This window comes from Pinus tabuliformis, chromosome 1_1, assembly GCF_031772625.1.
Source record: "Pinus tabuliformis cultivar Carrire ecotype Pingquan chromosome 1_1, CPIR1, whole genome shotgun sequence".
Lineage (NCBI taxonomy): Eukaryota > Viridiplantae > Streptophyta > Pinopsida > Pinales > Pinaceae > Pinus > Pinus tabuliformis.
The window spans coordinates 934,937,917-934,957,284 of NC_142297.1; positions in this window are offsets into that span (position 1 = coordinate 934,937,917).

Genomic DNA, 19,368 nt, shown 5'->3' on the forward strand with positions numbered 1-19,368 from the left:
GTCTCCATCTTGGGCTTTCTCTGCACGCTCAATTCGGTCTCTGTGTCATTTTTACCATCCTTCTACTGTTGTCTCTGGTCTCTCTGGTCTCTCTGCGTCCTCCCCCTCATCTTTCATTATGGTTCGACAGGGAAAAAGGAGTCGCTCCGGAGGGCGACGTGGAAGTGGCAAACATTCAACCGCCGGTCACTCTGTGGAACCTGAGCAGTCGCCTATTAATCTTCCCCCCTCTCATGAGGATGTGCCTCCTTTGAACTCTAGGCGCAGGCCAATTCCTAATAGCGCTTTCGAAACCATGCATTTCAAATTTCAAAGTAATTTGAATAGGCCTCTGATTACTGCTCACATTACTATAATCCTTTCAAAAGAAGAAAATCAAATCTCCCCTCTGGCATGCATCGCTCCTGATCCATCTCAAAGCAGTGAGCATTCCATGGATAAAGATAGCCCGGGGAATTGGAAGAGTGATAAGTCTGGTCAGAAGGAAATTCCTAAAGGTATTCCGCCCCTTAAAGACATAAGCCCGGTTGATGGGGAAGGGACTCTTGGCGCCACAAGTCACTCCTTGGCGAACCCTGTCAGCGAGATGGATGGCAATGAGAGTCTGAGGATTGGCAGTGCATGTCTGGTTGCGGAGAAGACTCCTGGTAAGGTTAAGGAAGTTTAGCGCCACCTGGGCCTGTTTCTTTCCTTTTTGTTTCTTGATACTGCTTAGATGACTACCTCCAGGCATCTTCGCTCACAGTCAAGGTTCAGCATTTTTAGCCTGTTGTTTTGGCATCCCTTCGGGGAAGTGGTGGTTCACTTACCGGCTGGTTTGCTAAGAATTTAAGCTTTCTGCTGCCAATGGCTCTATCTTCGCTATACAAGTCATCCTCTGGGTTTTATATCTGTTTTCTAGCTATTTGTAATTGGTATCCCCAGCTTCTTTTTGTAAGGGGGCAGTTCGGCTGTGTTGAGTGCCCTCGAGTTCTGATCCCTGAGGCCTCAACTCCATGTAAAAATATTCCTATTTTCAGTTAATAGATTTTAGTATTTGTAGAGAAAAAAAAAAGATGAGTTCCTATAATTTAGGAATCAGTACCTAAAAATTAAGATGAGTTAGGATGCAGTTAACTAATGTGTTTAAATTCAAAGTCGAGTTCTTGTTTTACTAGTGTGAGTTGATTGAGGAAGAACACAAGTGATTGAGTTTCAAGTGGTTGACTTGAAATTGGTCGAGTTGCATGAGCATTTAACTCATGCTACCTAAATCAATCACAAAATCATTCCTTAATTAGAAAAATCACTAATTTTATCCATTTGAATTTCCTTTAAAAAGGAGGAATGAAGGCACAAGTTTATGCATTGGTTTGGTGAGCATAAGTTGATGAGACCAAGCAATAAGAAGCACATGTTTGTGCGTGGAGCTTGCGAGAGAAGAGTGTGCAAGAGATTCAGCTTGTGCATAGGTTGGTACTAGGTAGAGGGCAGTAGAGATCAATAATCTTGCAAGGGTTTCAAGATTATATCAATTAGGAAAGAAAAGTGTGTTTCATATTGAAAGAGTTGTATTTTGTAAGAAATCAATTGCTCAGTTTTTCTATCAATTTCTTAGTTTTTGTAAGAGATCAATTGCTCAGTTGTATTTTGTTAGAGGGTTTTCCTACTTGGGTTCCCTAGAAAAACAATGTGTTTAATTGTGTATGAGTGTGTGTTTAATTTTGTTCTATTCTGCTGCAAATTTGAAGTAGAAAAATTTTGTGTTTTAGTGAAAAGAAACTAGTTTTCAGTTTTCAGATTATTCACTATAACAGTTGCAAAATTTTAAGGAAATTGTACATTTAGCTCTCAAGAACCTTGTTGTTATCCCTTTACCTTGATTATACCTCAAGAATCATTTTTGGTTCACAACTAATCTAATCCTGGCACCTATAACACCCTTGGAGGAAAATGATAGCCTACAGAGATCAAATTTGGTGCTTGGAGGACCCCTCCATGGTGCTTGATACTAAGAAGCAAGATCTAGCATTGGAAGTCCTTTCTCCCTCAATTGACTATGGCCAAGAAAATGAAATGCATCCATGATGCTCAAGAGATTGTAATGGCGCCCATATTAAACTTAGATGCGTAAGAATCCTTGGAGAGGGTTGTTGTCATGGTTTCTAGGTTATATGTATAGGTTGAGCTCTAGAATTTTAACTAGGGATTAAGGTTGTTGTCTCCCAACTAAGTGTGTTTATATGCATCTAAGTACATTTATCATACAAAAAATATATTCATTGCTAGGGAGAATTTTAAGATCCATACTTACCTTCAGTGTAAAAGCATTGTTAAATTTGATTAATTCTTAAATTTCCAATCATAAAATATATTCTTATAAAAATAATCATATTTCTAAAGATTTCATATAGTTTCTCGGAAAATTTAGCCATTTCGAGAATAAAATACATTTATCATTCAAGATTTCTGTGAATCAATTAAGAAAATGTAAAATTTGCATATATAAATATAAATGTAAAATTAACACATATAAAAAATACATCTCATGAAATTTCCTCATTCATGGTATTTGTATCCCATTACGAACATCCTATGTCGGTTCAAAGACTCATTTAAAGCTTTTGAACTCAAGAATTTTTAATCAAAGTGTAAGGCATTTATTTGTAAAATTTGCATATATAAATATAAATGTAAAATTAACACATATAAAAAATACATCTTATGAAATTTCCTCATTCATGGTATTTGTATCCCATTACGAACATCCTCCTTTGTGGGTTAAAAGACTCATTTAAAGCTTTTGAACTCAATAATTTTTAATCAAATTGTAAGGCATTTATTTCCATTCTTTAATGACTGCCCATTCCTTAAAACCCATCCATTGTCTTGTGTGGTGGATTGAGGATATTCTTATGGTGCTTAAGTTTGAGAAGTTATGTTTGGAGCTTAAGGTTATCAATTCCCTACCCCGAAGATGGTTAAAGGTTCAAGGTTTTTGTTTTCTTAGCATAGCCATCTTGAACTAATTGCAATGTACAAAACATCTTAATGTTAACCATATCTTAATCCTAGGCCAAAGACCCCCCTAGAAAGGGCTTATGTCACATTTATAGTGTGAAGTAATACAAATATTGGTTTATCCCCCTTCTTAGTATTTAGCATTGGTAAAATAGCCATTCAGTAATAGCTAATCCTTTCAAAGGAAGATTTCACAAGAAAAGTGGCAAGTAAGGTTGGTTCATTCTCAATATGACCTCCTCTATTCAACGAGATAAACTCTATTTTGTAAAATCATAATGAAGAGTTACTTGATGTCACTTGGTATGGATATTTGGAAAATTTTGTTGAATGGGTATCAGAACACAAAAAACCCTCTAATTGATGAACTTGGTAAGAAATGCTACTACTGTAATGCTAGGGCTATGAATGCAATCTTGGGTGGATTTGCAAGAATTTTTCAAAGTGATGTAGTATGAGTCAACTATACAAATGTGAGACACAATCGTAAAAAAATTTGAAGGGTAGACCAAGATTAAAAATGCCAAACTCCAAGTTTACAGGATGCAATATGAAAACTTGAAAATGAATGAGGGTGAAAACATAGGTAGTTTCCTTCTCAGGGTGGATGAAGTTGCAACTGCAACGAAAGGTTTTGGTGATCAAATTAATGATGCAATAATACAAAAGGTATTGGATCAATTTCTTCTAGATTAGATGCCAGTGTCTCCCCCATAGAAGAAATTCCATTGGAAAATTTGAACATGGAAAGGCTTCATGGAAACTTCTTATGAGATGAGAACGAAGAAGAATTAGCCAAAATTCAAAGAATCTTCCTTCAAAATATCAAAAAATTCAAAACAATATCAAGACCAAGAGTGCTCCAACCACATTCCAAATGAGGAGAAAGAAAACTTTGTGAGGAAGCTATAAAAAGGCATGTTAGGTTACCATTTAAAACATAGAATATGGAACTTTGGTGTTCATGCTCTTTTGATTGAATTTTATAAAAATCTCATGCCTAAACTTTTGCCTATGTATTAAAAAGAAAAAAGATTACAAGTATTCATTGAAATCTGCCAACAGTGGACAATATTTTATAAATAGTTGTTTTTTATATATTTATAAATCCACAATGAGATGGAAATATTGGATGGCTTGGAGCATTCTATCACTGGTCCTTTATAGTCCTCATTATTTAATATTCAATGATTATCTATCCATTTTAAATGAACTATTGAAAGTGTATTTCCCGGTAGGAAATGTATTGGTAAGAATTTGTTACCTTAAATTCAAATATATATCGAAAATATGAGTTGATAGAAAACCATATCCACCATTTCAACAACATAATCATTAGTGAACCAACCCTGCATAAGAAATATACATCTTCCATACATATGGTATCTACCCAAGAAGGTGAATGAGGTGAGTTGCCTTTAACATATTTAGTGCAATAAGTGCCTCGATATTGAATCCATTCAGCTTTGAATTGAATGTGAAGCACTGTCATTTGTACATGAATCTGACGCAAATATGTTGACGGTGTTGGAAATCCATCAATTAAGGGGATCTCCCCAATATGAAGTCCTAATCAGACCTCACACTATTTGGTGTAGGAGTCCCATACAGTATAAAGCCACAGTTCCCAAATCCTCAAAGATCTGCCTTGTCTCTAGATGTCAACACAAGAGAGTGATGCAATGGTATCTTTGAACAACAAGGTGAGTGTGTCTCATGAGTGTGCAACACAACTGTGTCTAGGTTCTCTTACTACAAAAAAGGGGGGAGAAAAGTGAGCCTCTAAGTGAGAGATAATAGTACCACCCAAGAAGAGACACACACGAACTGGAAAGACCTATCGAACATCCAGTGGAATAGTCCACAGTGGATGCGACAGTCATTACAACCATTGAACAAGGAAAGACCCATCTATTATCCAGTGGAGTAGTCCATAGTGGATGTGACGATCGTTACAACCGATGAGCAAGGAAAGGTTTGTCTAGTATCTTGCATAATAGTCCACAAGGATGAGATAAAAGTAACAACCATTACAACACAATATCAATAAGATAAGCACTAAAATAATCGAAATAGTTCAATTATCTTAGTACATGTGAAAACGAACATAAAATACAAATGCTCACAGAATAGTCTTACAAAGATCCGTAATTCAAGCATGGAAAAGTGTTGGCCTGGAAAGGCTTCTGTAATTAAGAAAAAGTTCTAAGAAACATATTTACATTGTACATCACTAGCCCCAGTAGTGGGACATTGGAGCGATCCCTTGCTCCTCAAAGAACTAGTTGATCTCTCTAATGCCTGGCAGCAGGAGCTAAGGTGAAAATTCTTTCACTCATACAATGAGGGGTATATATAACCAAGGGTTAATGCTTAACCCTTGTGACTCTTTGACTTGCCTCATAACTATTCAAATTCATATGACTTTTCAACTAACATGACTCTTCATATTCATGTGTGTCCATTGGACTTCCACTTTACATAATATACATGGCTCATAATAGTTATGTGGCCTTTGACTACTCATGACATGACTTGACATGACACTGCTGACATGGACTGGCTTGCTAAGGTGGCAATGTCAAGTCGATGTTGCTGCTAAGTGATAGATGTGTTCTTGGATGTTCTTTCTCTTCTCCTCCACATAGCTTAGTGGTGCAGGGTCTTCAATGATCTTTGGTCTTGAGAGGTAGTTGCATGCATGTGTTCCCTTTGCTTGTTCTTGAAAATCTCCTTTGCCCATCTAGCGACAAGTGAGTCTCTAGGCATGATTCCCTCCTACTTTTCCTTCATCATCATCTCGCCATAACTTGAGAGTGTACCTATTCCTACAATTCACTCATTATGGGACAACATTAATCCGAAAACTCCCTACTCTAAGATGGTGCATTGTCATTCATGGAATGAGCTTGGGACAAGTCACAGGCTGGGAGACAAATCTTAGTGACTGCGCATTGTGCAGTTCCAATTGGCAGGGAGAGAGCTTGATCATTGAGACTACGCAAAGTGCAACTCGGGCTTAACAGAGGAAATTTTGACAACAGTCCTCACTGAGGATAAAAATCGCGTAGTGGCCACTGGGATACAAGATTGTGCAGTTCAAGTTAGTAGTGGTTGGTGTAAGGTGAGGCCAAGGGTTGTCATTTTTATACAGTTTTTAGAGGTAAGGAGGATTGGGAAACAGAGTGGCCTAGAAGCCAAAACTACGCAGTTCTTGAGGATAGTGAGAGCTGACTGAGGGAGGACACTGGGGGAAAATTATACACAATTCTAGAGGCCAAGGGAGGTTGGGCTCTCTGTGAACTCCGAGATTCCAATAGGAAAGTGAAAATCTTGAGGATTGAAAGTGCAAAATGCGTAGTTCAAGTTGGACTCGAAGGAAATGTTGCACAATTCTCAGAGTCAAGGAAGGTTGCTGAACTTTGGAATTGCGTAGTGAAACTACGATGGAGGAAATGACTACACACTGCACAGTTCCAGTCAACAAGGTCACATCATTGAGGGTTGAGACTGAGTAGTGCACAGCTTAGTCGGGGCCCAATGAAGCTGAGTTGCCTGGTCCGAAAGATTTTCTAAAAATGGCTAAGTGTGGGAGGAAGATGGACTTGTGATGAACTTGAACTGTGATCACACACTTAGCATACTTTGACAACATCATAATATAGACTATCGCGACAAAAAAAATCATTACTCTTTGGGTGACTATCTCATGACAAGAAACGACAAGTGCGACACTTGAGATAGACTTTAGGATGACCATGATGACACTTGTGTGACAACGCTCAAGACTTTGTGTATGAGTGAGATAGTTGTTTACATGGCTAGAACAACTCGTATACACAAAGACCAACCTTCAAGATCACTAGAAATGGTTCACAAACATGACATAACAACCAAACATGCCAAAAGATGACAATTGATCGAACAAGGGAAAGGGAGCAAGACACCTAGAGGAAACACATGGAATGACTTTCAGTTCTTGCAACCATACATGTCATTGAAGACATATTTATATGACAAGGATAAGAGGTCCTTCAAGTGTAGGAAAAAATTTTGGAGGGTGTTACAACTACTACAACACTTGGTGACATACTGGTTGAATTCCAACTTCTCTGTCTTGGTTCATTTTCAGTGTAGGGCCTTGGTCCTTAAGGGAGTATTGATTCAATGTGTAGATTACTTTTGCTTCTCCCCTTACCCCATAGGAAGACATGGTCCCCTTTGTACCTTCTCAGTTGAACACAACATAAGATTCAACTAGATCATAATGTTAATTAGGAAGGATAGTTTATCTCGTGAGCTTAAGATTTTCAGAGCATCGTTTTTCATCTTTGGTGTTGCTCCACGCTGACAACAAGCCTAGATAGTACCCCGGTGGTGTCACACTGGAACACAAGAATTGCTCCATTGCCAACGAGCTTCGACAGTGCCCCAGTGGAGTTTCCTGCTTTGCCTCTCTACGTAGGACAATTTTCTCTTCTTTCAACTTTAGTTATTTATTTAAAGAGAAGAGTGCATCGGCATTTATTTATTTTCGGGCAAAAGAGGGATCCCAACATATTGAGGGAAGAAGAGGTTGTTACTTCAGAGAAGCATATCAAGACCTATGATTTAGGTTTTCTCGTTTATATTTTCCCCTTCTCCATTTCTACTAGTTGGATAAGCTTGAAAACACCAAAGCATAAAACTCAGTATAGGCATGAGGTTCCCAGACTGGACACATGTTCAGGGTTGAACCAAAGCTCTCCTTATGGACAAATCATATTTTCTTTCAGAATTTCATCAGCCAAAAATACAACCAATTATAGGGAAGACAGATAGAGGACTATCCAAGCACTGCAGTTTCAAAAGACTCTTTGAACTTTAGCCACACACACGCTTGGAAGCCACAACACAGCAAGGCACAACACTTATTTGCATGATGAAAACCAAAAGGAAAACTCAACAAGGAAGAAGACAAAGAAAAAAGAAATAAAACACAGTACTGGGAAACAAAATCAAAAGACAAGAGAACAAAATGACTAAAGCAAAAGTGATGTAGAACCATAATAATAAAAACAAGGAAAAACTATGAGGAATGAGCGCAGAATGAGTGCAAGAAAGGGAAAACTAAGATGCAGCTAATCCGACTCCTAACCTATTAGTTGGGAGGTCAGGATCACATATAATGAAATTTCTAGTGAAGCCACTATATTTGTTCTTGACCTACATCCACAAATATAAGAACGATTAAAATAGATATAAAGCAATGTGCAATAGAATATACAAAAGCTTGGCAAACTTGCACAAGAAAAGGAAGGTCTTGCCTATGGGCAGAAAGGTATGTCACACCCACTGCTCTTATCCAATTCACATGTTTACCTTTTTCATGAATACCATTTTTCAACAAACCTCAGAAGCTTCTTACGGATGTGTCTTCATCTACACCGAGCTCCTTAGAAGGCGTGAGAAAAGACTGAAACTTCTAGTTTGCTACAGAGCTTTCCCAATAAGATTGTTAAAGAGATTAAACTATTGGAATGTAAAATTCATGATGGCCCTCTTGAAAACTTCATGATATTTTAAAAGATGAATTTTGGATTCGAGAAGCGGGATCACGATAGGAATCTTGTAAGGGAAAATACATCTAATCATTCTCAACAGTCATGACAAGATAGTGAGGACCTGCCATAACCATCAGTGAAGGCTGAAGTGCCTCACCTACTTGACAAAAATCTGAATAGAGAGATGTTGAACAATGAAGATCAAGCAGGGTGGAATAACTGTCATTGGATGTGCTGGTGGGAAAATGATAAGCTAAATGACATCCACCCAAGACAGAGAGATGACCAGATGAACTAATTGAAGTACCAGATTCCTAGTTCGCAATAAACAAAGAAAAATCAGTTTGAACAATCTTGCAAATGCTCTAAACAATCAAACCAAGTTCTTGATATGACAGACCACCTTCCTGCGACTGGTGAAAAATTATGCAAGCATCAGTCATAAAAAGAGTTTAAAAGGGATGTTAGCACCTCGAATGCATGAGACTAGTTGAGGCATGGTGAATGGAGAAGAACTTGATTCGTGTGACAACTTGTGCATTCATTATCACTCAAGGAGATTTCTGGTGTGATGAGAGGACATATTTGCAATATAAGATTTGCAAGAAGACCAAGGAGCTGACCATTAAGGGATAAATTCGATAAGTATGATTCTTGTGGGAAAAGATAGTTCTTAAGATGATCAACTTCACAATTCCATGAATTTATGAGAGATGGACATTCCCAACCCGAGTTGGATGTGAGATATTTGCATGAAGATGAACGAACTGTAACAGATTCTTGAATTTGGTCAAAAGTAAAATCTTGAAAATTTGAAATATCACACCTGGAATACCAAACATTTTTCACGCAGAAATCCACATCGAGTGAAACCATGTAGATAGACGGATTGTGTGAGAGAAACCGGATATGATTTAGCTCGAGGGGCTTACCAAAGTTGTGATATTATGACGTAAACATGAATGGAAGTTGAAGTGCCTCAACTCCCTAGCAGGTATCGGAACTTTCCAAGATTGTAGAATCACATTTTGAAGCGTGAACTAGATCATGCATGGTTTGAGGATAGCTGTTGTTTCTGATTTCAAAACTGTTCATCGGAAGGAAACCATCCTGTCACATGTCTCATCAGACTTTTCAACTTCACTAATCAGATTACTCAATTGAAGAGGCTCTTCTTATAACACATTCAAAGATAAATGAATTGGTGAGATCTCATGAGAAAGCTGATTTGAAGAGTTGTCTTCATGCAAAATAAGAGATGATGGGGGGTGGGAAGAGTTCTCTGTGTTTTGTTGTTTTCAATTTCGTCATGGACAACCTCACCGCCTTGTGTTAATCAAGGGGGTAACTCATCGGATGAATAAACACAAGAACATGGAGTATCTTCGTCACACTTGGATGTGTTACGAATGCTAGGACACAAGGGATGGTGAGGTGAAGGGGAAGTTTTGATATGAACATCTTCTTTGACCGAAGCAGATTCTAAATCTAAATCAAAATATTCATGAGGAACCAAAAGATCATACGATGTGCTTGGGAATTTGTCATGACCTATGAAAATAGAGTTATCATCATTCGGATTATTACTATCCAAGGTTGGGGGTTGATATAAATAATTGATTTTACTAGATTTTCCACCGAGATTAGTGGACTAAGAATCATTCAAGAATGGAAACTCATTGTTTTGACATGGAAGATTTAGAAAAAAAGAGGAGAAATTGAAAGTTCCCTCACCTTTTTTCTCCTTTACCAGCATAATGTGACTAACTTGTACCTAATCGCAATTTGAACCAACAACTTGAGAATCAAGAGAATGTGAAGAACTAGCCAGTGAAGCAAATTGATCAAGTGGGTCATGGTACAAAGAGTTAGGATGTGAAGAAGATAAAGGATAACAGAAATTTGGATCAATCTTGAAATTATTGTTGGTATTGGTGACATCCTCTTGTGGAATGGAGGAGTGAGTCTTCATTGTAGGCTTCATGAGCCATTCTGGAATTTCCTCCATTGAAGCGGGAGAAGAATGAGAATATGGACTGGAGATTTGATTCACAAATTTCCAAGTTTTACAATCACCGCAAGGAGGCACCCACATTGGGACTAAAAAAGGAGGAGGATAAGGAATGAAATGGGTAATAAGCTAATCCTCTAAAATTTGAGGTGCCTCATGATTTGCAAGAGTTGGGGAAGAATGGAAAACAAGAGGTTCAGGCTCACTGTATAAGGAGACATGAACCAAGTGCTCAAACTCTCATCTCAAGAAATGTGAGTTCAAACTTTTTTCCTGAATTCCGCAACAGAGGTGAAGGAACCGATCCAAAAAATCCTCAACTAATTCATCAGGCTTCATTATTAAACAACAAATTATTTCACAAACATCTTGGTGGTTATACTTATCGAAAGCTTTATAGAGAAACTTTCCAAGGTAATTGAATGAATGGATAGAAGAAATGAGTAATGTATGACACCATTGACTAACACGAACATCGAATGTGAGGGTGAGTAATCTAGATATAACATATTTAGAACATATTCCATGATAAAAAAAAACCGTACAACTTGAAATAGAGGGTCACGAAAAGTTGATTCACCCTCACCATCGAACTTAAATTCAAACAACTCATGAATAAATTTTGCAGGGATGGTACAATTAATCTCTTTAGAAAAAAAATATTAGGATTATGATTTGGAGAAGAGCCATTTTAAAAAAGAGATTCAAACCACACTCAACGAGCACATCCTGTTATCTGGCCCTCCTTCTAGCGCCATTTTTTTATGGTACTAGAAATCCATCAACCAAGGGGATCTCCCCGATATGAAGTCCCAATTAGACCTCACACTGTTTGGTGTAGGATTCCCATCAGGTATAAAGGCACAGTTTCCAAATCTTCAAATATTTTCCTTGGCTCTAGATATCAGCACAGAAAAGTGATGCAAGGGTATCTTTGAACAACAAGGTGAGTGTGCAGCACGATTGTGTCTAGGTTCTCTCACTGCAAAAAAATGGAGGAGGAAAGTGAGCCTCCAAGTGAGAGGTAATAGTACCACCCAATAAGAGGCACATGCAAACCAAAAAAACATGTCCACAATCCAGCAGAATAGTCCACATCGGATGCGACAGTCATTACAACCAATGAATAAGGAAATACTTGTTTACCATCCAGCGGAGTATTCCATTGTGGATGTGACAATCATTAGAACAAATGAGTAAGGAAAGGTCTGTCTAGTATCCTACGGAATAGTCCACAAGGATGAGACAACAGTAAAAACGATTACAACATAATCCCAACAAGATAAGCACTAAAATAACCGAAATAGTTCAACTATCTTAGTACATGTGAAAAAGAACATGAAATAAAAATTCTCATAGAATAGTCTTACAGACATCTATAAGTCATGCATGGAAAAGTGTTGGTGTGAAAAGGCTTTTGTAATTAATAAAAAGTTCCAAGACACATATTTACATTGTACATCACTAGCCCTAGTAGTGGGACATTGGAGCCACTCCTTGCTCCTCAAAGAACTAGTTGATCTCTCTAATGTGTTGTGGGGGGAGCCAAGGTGAAAAGCCTTTTTCTCATATAGTGAGGGGGTATATATAACCAAGGGGTGATGCTTGACCCTTGTGACTCTTTGACTTCCCTCATGACTATTCAACTTCCTATGACTTTTCAACTGACATGGCTCTTCATATTCATGTGTGTCCATTGGCCTTCCACATTACATAATATACATGGCTCATAATAGTGATGTGGCCTTTGACAACTCATGACATGACACTACTGAAATGGACTCGCTTGCTAAGATGGAAATGTGAAGTCGATGTTGTTGTTGAGTGATAGATGTATTCTTGGATGTGCTTTCTCTTCTCCTCTGAATATCTTGGTGGTGCAGGGTCTTCAATGATCTTTGGTCTTGAGAGGTAGTTGCATGCATGTGTTCCCTTTGATTGTTCTTGATAAGCTCCTTTTCTCGTTTAACGGAAAGTGATTCCCTAGGCATGCTTCCCTCCTACTTTTCCTTCTTCATCATCTTGCCATGTCTTGAGAGTGTACCTGTTCCTGCAATTCACTCATGATGGGATGACATCAATCTGAAAACTCTCTACTCTAAGATGTTGCATTGTCATTCATGGAATGATCTTAGGACAATTCACAGGCTGGGAGACAAGGCTTAGTGACTATGCATTATGCATTTCCAGTTGGTAGGGAGAGAGCTTGAGCACTGAGACTGCATAGAGCACAACTCAAGCTTGACTGAGGAACTTTTGAGCACAATCCTCAATGAGGAGAAAAATTGTTCAGTGGCCACTGGAAGACAGGATTGTGCAGTTTAATTCAGAAATGGTTGGTGCAAGGTGAGGCCAAGGGTGGTTAGTTCTGCGATTTTTTTAGAGGCAAGGAGGACTGGGAAACAAGGAAGCCTGGAAGCAAAAACTGCGCGTTCTTGAGGACAGTGAGTTATGAGTGAGGGAGGACACTGGGGGCATTTCTATGTAGTTCTGGATATCAGGGGAGGTTTGGGGCTCTATGCACTATGGGATTCCAACAAGCAAGGGAAAATATTGAGGACTGAAAGTGAGAAATGCATAGTTCAAGACTAACTAAAAGGAACTGCTACACAATTCTAAGAGTCAGGGAAGGTTGTTGAACTTTGAAATTGCACAATGAAACTTCCCAGGAAGGTTGTTGAACTTTGAAATTGCACAATGAAACTTTCCTGGAGGATAGTGACAATGTACTATGAAATTCCAGTCATAAAGGTCACATCATTGAGGGATGATACTACACAGTGCGTAGCTCAGTCGAGGCCTGGTGAATCTGAGTTGCCCGATCAGGAAGATTTTCCTAAAATGTATAAGTATGGGAGGAAGATGGATTTGTGATGAACTTGAACTGTGATCACACACTTAGCATACTTCGACAACATGACAACATAGACCACCGAGACAAGAAACAAAGCACTTCCATCTGAGTGACTGTCTCATGACAAGAAACAACAACTGTGACACTTGAGATAGAATTTAGGACGACCATGATGACACGTGTGTGACAATGCTCAAGACTTTGTGTATGAGTATGACAGGGGTTTACGTGGCTGGGAAAACTCGTGCACACAAAGATAAACCTTCGAGATCACCAAAAAGGTTCGAAAACATGACATAACAACCAAACATACCAAAAGAGGACAATTGATCCATGAAGGGAAAGAGAAAAAGACACTTAGAGGAAAAACATGGAATGACTTTTAGTGCTTGCAACCATGCATGTCATTGAATACATAATGATATGAAAATGATAAGCGATCCATATTCCTACACTAAGAGGTGTATTTAAACTTCATGAAATATGTGCTTTGTTTTCATACCTACCCTCCAAAGGGTTATGCATAAGATGGAGTCTTTATGTGGTCTCGATCTTCTATCATACCCCTGGTTCCTTGATGTTCTTAAATGGTAACTATATTTTCTTCTCAACTCCTTGAGTCATCTAGCATGTTATCCTTCTTAATATCCTTCTCCATTATCTTGTCACAACCTGGTAGAATTCATGTATCTAGTATGATAAACCCTTAGTGTAAGATGATGCATTTGGATTCATAAAATGGGTTAGGACTGAGTGACAAGCTAGGGAGAAGGCCTAGTGACTGCACAAATGCACAGTTCAAATAACCAAGGGTCAAGCTTGATCACTGAGACTGTGCAATGCGTAGCTCAGGGCAGACTGAGGGAAATTTTTGCACAACCCTCACCAAGGGAAAGAATAATTGCGCAATGGCCACTAAGAGAAAAAATTGCACAGCCTAAGAAGGAAGTCATTGTTGTGGGATAAGGCCCTACGAGGAAAAATCTACGTAGTTTAGGAGGCTAGGTGGACTGAGCAGCTGAGATGTTTCAGGGAGAAAACAATGCAGTTTCTGGAGACAGTGAGTTCGAGCTGAGGAAAGGACACTAGACGAAGCATCTGTGTAGTTTTTGATGCCAAAGGAGGTTGGGCTTCCTATGCATTACACAGTTCCAGTAGGAAAGGAAAAATCTTGAGGGTGGCAAATGGGAAGTGCACAGGTCGGGAAAGTTAGATGAGGCTGGGTTCTAGGTATACTCCGGAATTTGGCTAAGTGTGGGATCAATGGAACCGATGTGAACAATGATATAACTTGACTACGATCACACTCTTGAACACTTAGTGATACAACATAGACCATCCAGAACATATGAAAACATACTTTGTTTAATTCAACAACCTTTGTGGCAGCTTATGACAAGTTCGGCTCCGATGATAGACTTTGTGAATATAAAGGAAACACTTGTGTAATAGTGCGTGCAACTTTGGAAATGAGTGCGAAATATGTACATATGATGTGAACAACCCATTTTCGCAAAATATTTTCCCTTGAAGCAAACAAACTTCCCTTTGCATGACAAGCGATCATCCTCGTGCCCGAAGATGACACATACTATATAAAGATAAAAGCGTGAACAAATCTTAATATCGAAGAAGGGAGTTTGAACCCATTAGTTTACCAATAAGTGACAAAGGAATGATTGATCACAAGATCGAGAGTAGGCTCCAAAATTCAAGTGTAGGCAAAAATTTTGGAGGGTGTTGCAACCGCTACAACAAGATCTCAATCCTTAGGCAATGGAGAAGGGATTGTGTGTATTTTCGTTTCAATCTCATTCAATTCAAATCATTTTCATTTACATTCAAGACATGTCTCATTTCAGCTATTGACATAGTGGGTTATTCTAATGTCACTTCCTATTATATGTATTTTATTTAATCATCATTAATTTGTGGTATTATAGTTCATGGATTTCGTTATGATTAATTTGTGGCATTACAATTCATTTGTGGTATTATAGTTCATGGATTACATGTAATGAAGTCTTTAAACTAAATAGAGATTCTCCATTGTAATGTGTCTTGTTGACAAGAAGATTCACTTAGCTAAGCCAAGATGTTGTTAGGTTTGGTTAGTTCACTTCGCTGAGTAGGATGTTAGCTAGCGACATTGGCTAGTTCACTTGAATGGACCAAGATTCTAGTGGGATTAGCCTACCTATGATGTCACTTGATGGAAAGCAGGGGAATCCTTTTGTTGATTGCAGAATCCCTGAATATTTCTACATGGACACGGTAAAATAAGTGGCATGTCCACGTCCTTAAGATCTTGCAATATTCTAAGAATCTACAATCAACTTAAGTTAGGGAAAAATAAAGACTAAAATTGAAGTGGGTGGAAGAGAAATACATGATTTACAATTACTACAAAGATTCCGTCAGTTTTTCCATACCTACAACAACGTCTATGAAGTAATGTTTCCTAAGATGGACTCTGAGTTATGTCTCATGATCACATTAAAAAATATTTCATTCTCCCTTTATGGTGTTTCCATATTCTTATCAGCGTGGATGATTGATATTTATCTTTATATCAATACGACGTGAATTAATTATTTATAATGGGAGATTCATTCATTTTGTAGATAGTGATGAGATGAAAGTTTATGTTTTGGTGGCGAAATAGAAGTAGCCTCGGTACAAGGGCGAGTATATAGATAACTTAATATGTAGCATAGGGAGAGTATATACATAACCTAATATGAATCATTTAGCATTTAAAAGAGCAAAAGCAATGCAAGTGTTCATTGGAATCTTAAATTATTCTAAAATTTGCAATTGCTTTATGCTAAGGTCTCTCTCCTCAACCTCATTTAGAATTTAAAAGAGAGAGCAAAGGCTCTTTGTTTTGGGTATCAATTTAAGAATCTTTTAATATTTTTATTTTAATTCAAATTTAAAAATATTTCAAAATAAAGCTGACGAAAGTAAGAGCAAAAGCAAAGTGAATTGTTTATTGGATTTTTAAATTATTCCAAAATTTACAATTGCATTATGCTGAGGTCTCTCTCCTCAACCTATACAATGACATTGAAGCACTGAAAAACTTTAAAGGGTTATGCAAGGCACAATATTTAGAGCTTATAAGTTGCCTTCTAAAACAACTTATTAACAAATCTCGACTACATGGATAAAATTTTGGAGTGTATTTTTGCTTTGATATTAAATTTTATTTTTCATATATATATATATATATATATGAATTTTTAATTAATGTAGGTGAAATATTTGAAAATTATTTTAGTAATTAATATAGATCATCCTAATTACAGATCTATAAGTGTGAAGAGGGATCAAAATATTTTAATGCAAATTTTTTTAGTGTATAAAACTGGAAAAAATATTTATACATAAAGAGACAAATTTCAACTAATTTTTCTTATATTTTAAACAAAATTGACCAAAAAACTTAAATGAAATTGAGCCAAAACATAAAATAGTGACACTGTTTGAAATGTTTTTAAAATGTGATAGCAATTTAGTTTTTTTAATTGTGTTATATAATATCTACATATAGGTGTAGCTGACTTTGAAATATTTTATTTATAACCCACATTGAATAATTTTATTATTATTAATATTTTTTAATGTCACATATCAATTTATATTGAAATTTGAATAACTTACACATTTTACTTGCCAAAACATACAATAGTAAGACTAGTTTAAATGTTTTAAGGATAACAAATTAATTTTCTTAATTGTTTTATATAATATGTACATTGTCCACATATACATACATATATATATATATATAGATAGATATTATTAACATATTTTTAATAATTATATACATAGTTGACATTGAAATATTTTATTTATATCCACAATGAATATTATTATTATTATTTGAATGTCACATATCAATTTTATCTTAAAAATTTAATGACTTGCACTTTTTTCTTCTATTAGGAAACAACTAAATTATTTTACTTTTAAATATTACTTCCTTTTGAGCATTCAAATACTAAAATTCTTTAAGGGTAACAATTTATTTTAATTTATTCTTTTATTAGGAAATAGCTAAGATATTTTACTTTTGACCATTACTTCCTTTTGAGCATTGAAATACTAAATTTTTTTAAGGATAACAATTTAGTTTTCTTAATTGTTTATATAATATGTAGATATATGCATAGTTGACTTCTAAATATTTTATTTATGGACTACATCCTCCATATTAAAATATTTTTCTATTATTAATATATTTTTAATATGAACATATGTGGATAGTTGACATTTAAATCATTTATTTATCACATGCATTGAATATTTTTATTATTATTCATATTTTTTAATGTTACATATTAATTTTATATTAAAAATTAAATGAATTACACATTTAGCTCTCATTAGGAAGTAACTAAATTAAACAATTAACTTTTTTAAACATTGAAATATTTGATTATGATAAACATTGTTATATATAAAAGAAGTTGATATTGAAATATATTAAAAACATGGATATTCAAACCATTTGTATTGAAATATTTATAAGGAAAATATAAGGTTTTTCTTTACATTTAATTACTTTATATTGATAAAATTGATATAAAATTATGTTATGAAATTTTCTATTTATAGATATGAGAGTAACAGTGAAATGTTTTTACCACATCTCCTTCAAACTAGGTTGTAATTGATGTTTTGAAATGCTTTTAATTAAAACTAACCAAACATGTATATTCATTTTTATTTTTAGTAAAGCCACCATTATTTTTTATTTAGAGTATATTTTATTTTTATTTTAAAAGGGACACATGACACTTTAGTTGAGCACAGAAAGAATTACATCTCCCTCATACTAGGTTCTAGAATGCACCTCTCAACACAATAATGATAAAATATCTATGTTAATAATTCCTCTTTTTTAATAATGTAGCGTACCCCCTTCTAGTTCAAAGACCATAATAAGCGTAAAAATATGTGTTACTATCATTGACCCAACCTCCATAGTATTTTCATGGAAATGGTGTCTAAAAAATTCATCATTTTCCAAACTTCTCAAAACTTAAAATAGACATCGTCATTGTATCCGGCTCATCGAGAGATTTTTGGTTATATAAAAATTTTCAAAAAAATATGATCGTTTGAATTCAAGCCATTAAAATCTTGTCATGTTATCATTGTTCTACCACATGGACCCCATCTGGCATCCCTCCACCCTTTAGGGGAGGTCCATGTCATAATGTTTGTCTATGTGGCATTACCACATCACCAATCCTGTGGTCCCATACAATTCAGTTTCATGGCCCATATGATATATATTAAACATAACATATATGTCGTGTCTCGCCCCCTTGGCTTATCAACATTGAGGACTACCCCCTCTGCAAACACCATCATTTAAATATCTTATTATGCAATCATGTTTACGACATTTGCTAGGAATTTTTCTTGATCTCTCGAGACAATTTACCCCGGGAATTTCTTGTTGTCCCCTTCTCGAAACGATGATGTCAACCCAAGGAGATGTTAGTTCCCTTCATGCTAACGTTATCCTATTCACGTGGCCACCTCTAGGTATTCCGTGTGTCACCCATTTTTGGCCCACTTAGCCCCTATAAAATGCCAAATCTAGCTACCATCTGGCATGCCATCATGGTGCCACATCAACTTGGGTCCAAATTAAATGCCATAAAGTATGGGTCCCATCAAGCTCTTGCCTTTGCACCCAAATAAAATTTTCAACTAATGGTAATAATTCTTGTCTCATGGCGTGAACACTTTGGGATGTAAATACCCGAGGAATTTTGTTTCAAGGTGCAAGTGGTAACAATTTCAAAACGTTGGGGACTAGGATTTAAAGTGATAGTTATGACCCATGGTAACTTGGAACCTCTTCACTAGTGCTAATGCTAATATATTTCTAGTATCAAGCCTCAACTAGCTCAGGCTTGAACTCCCCCCAAACATTAACT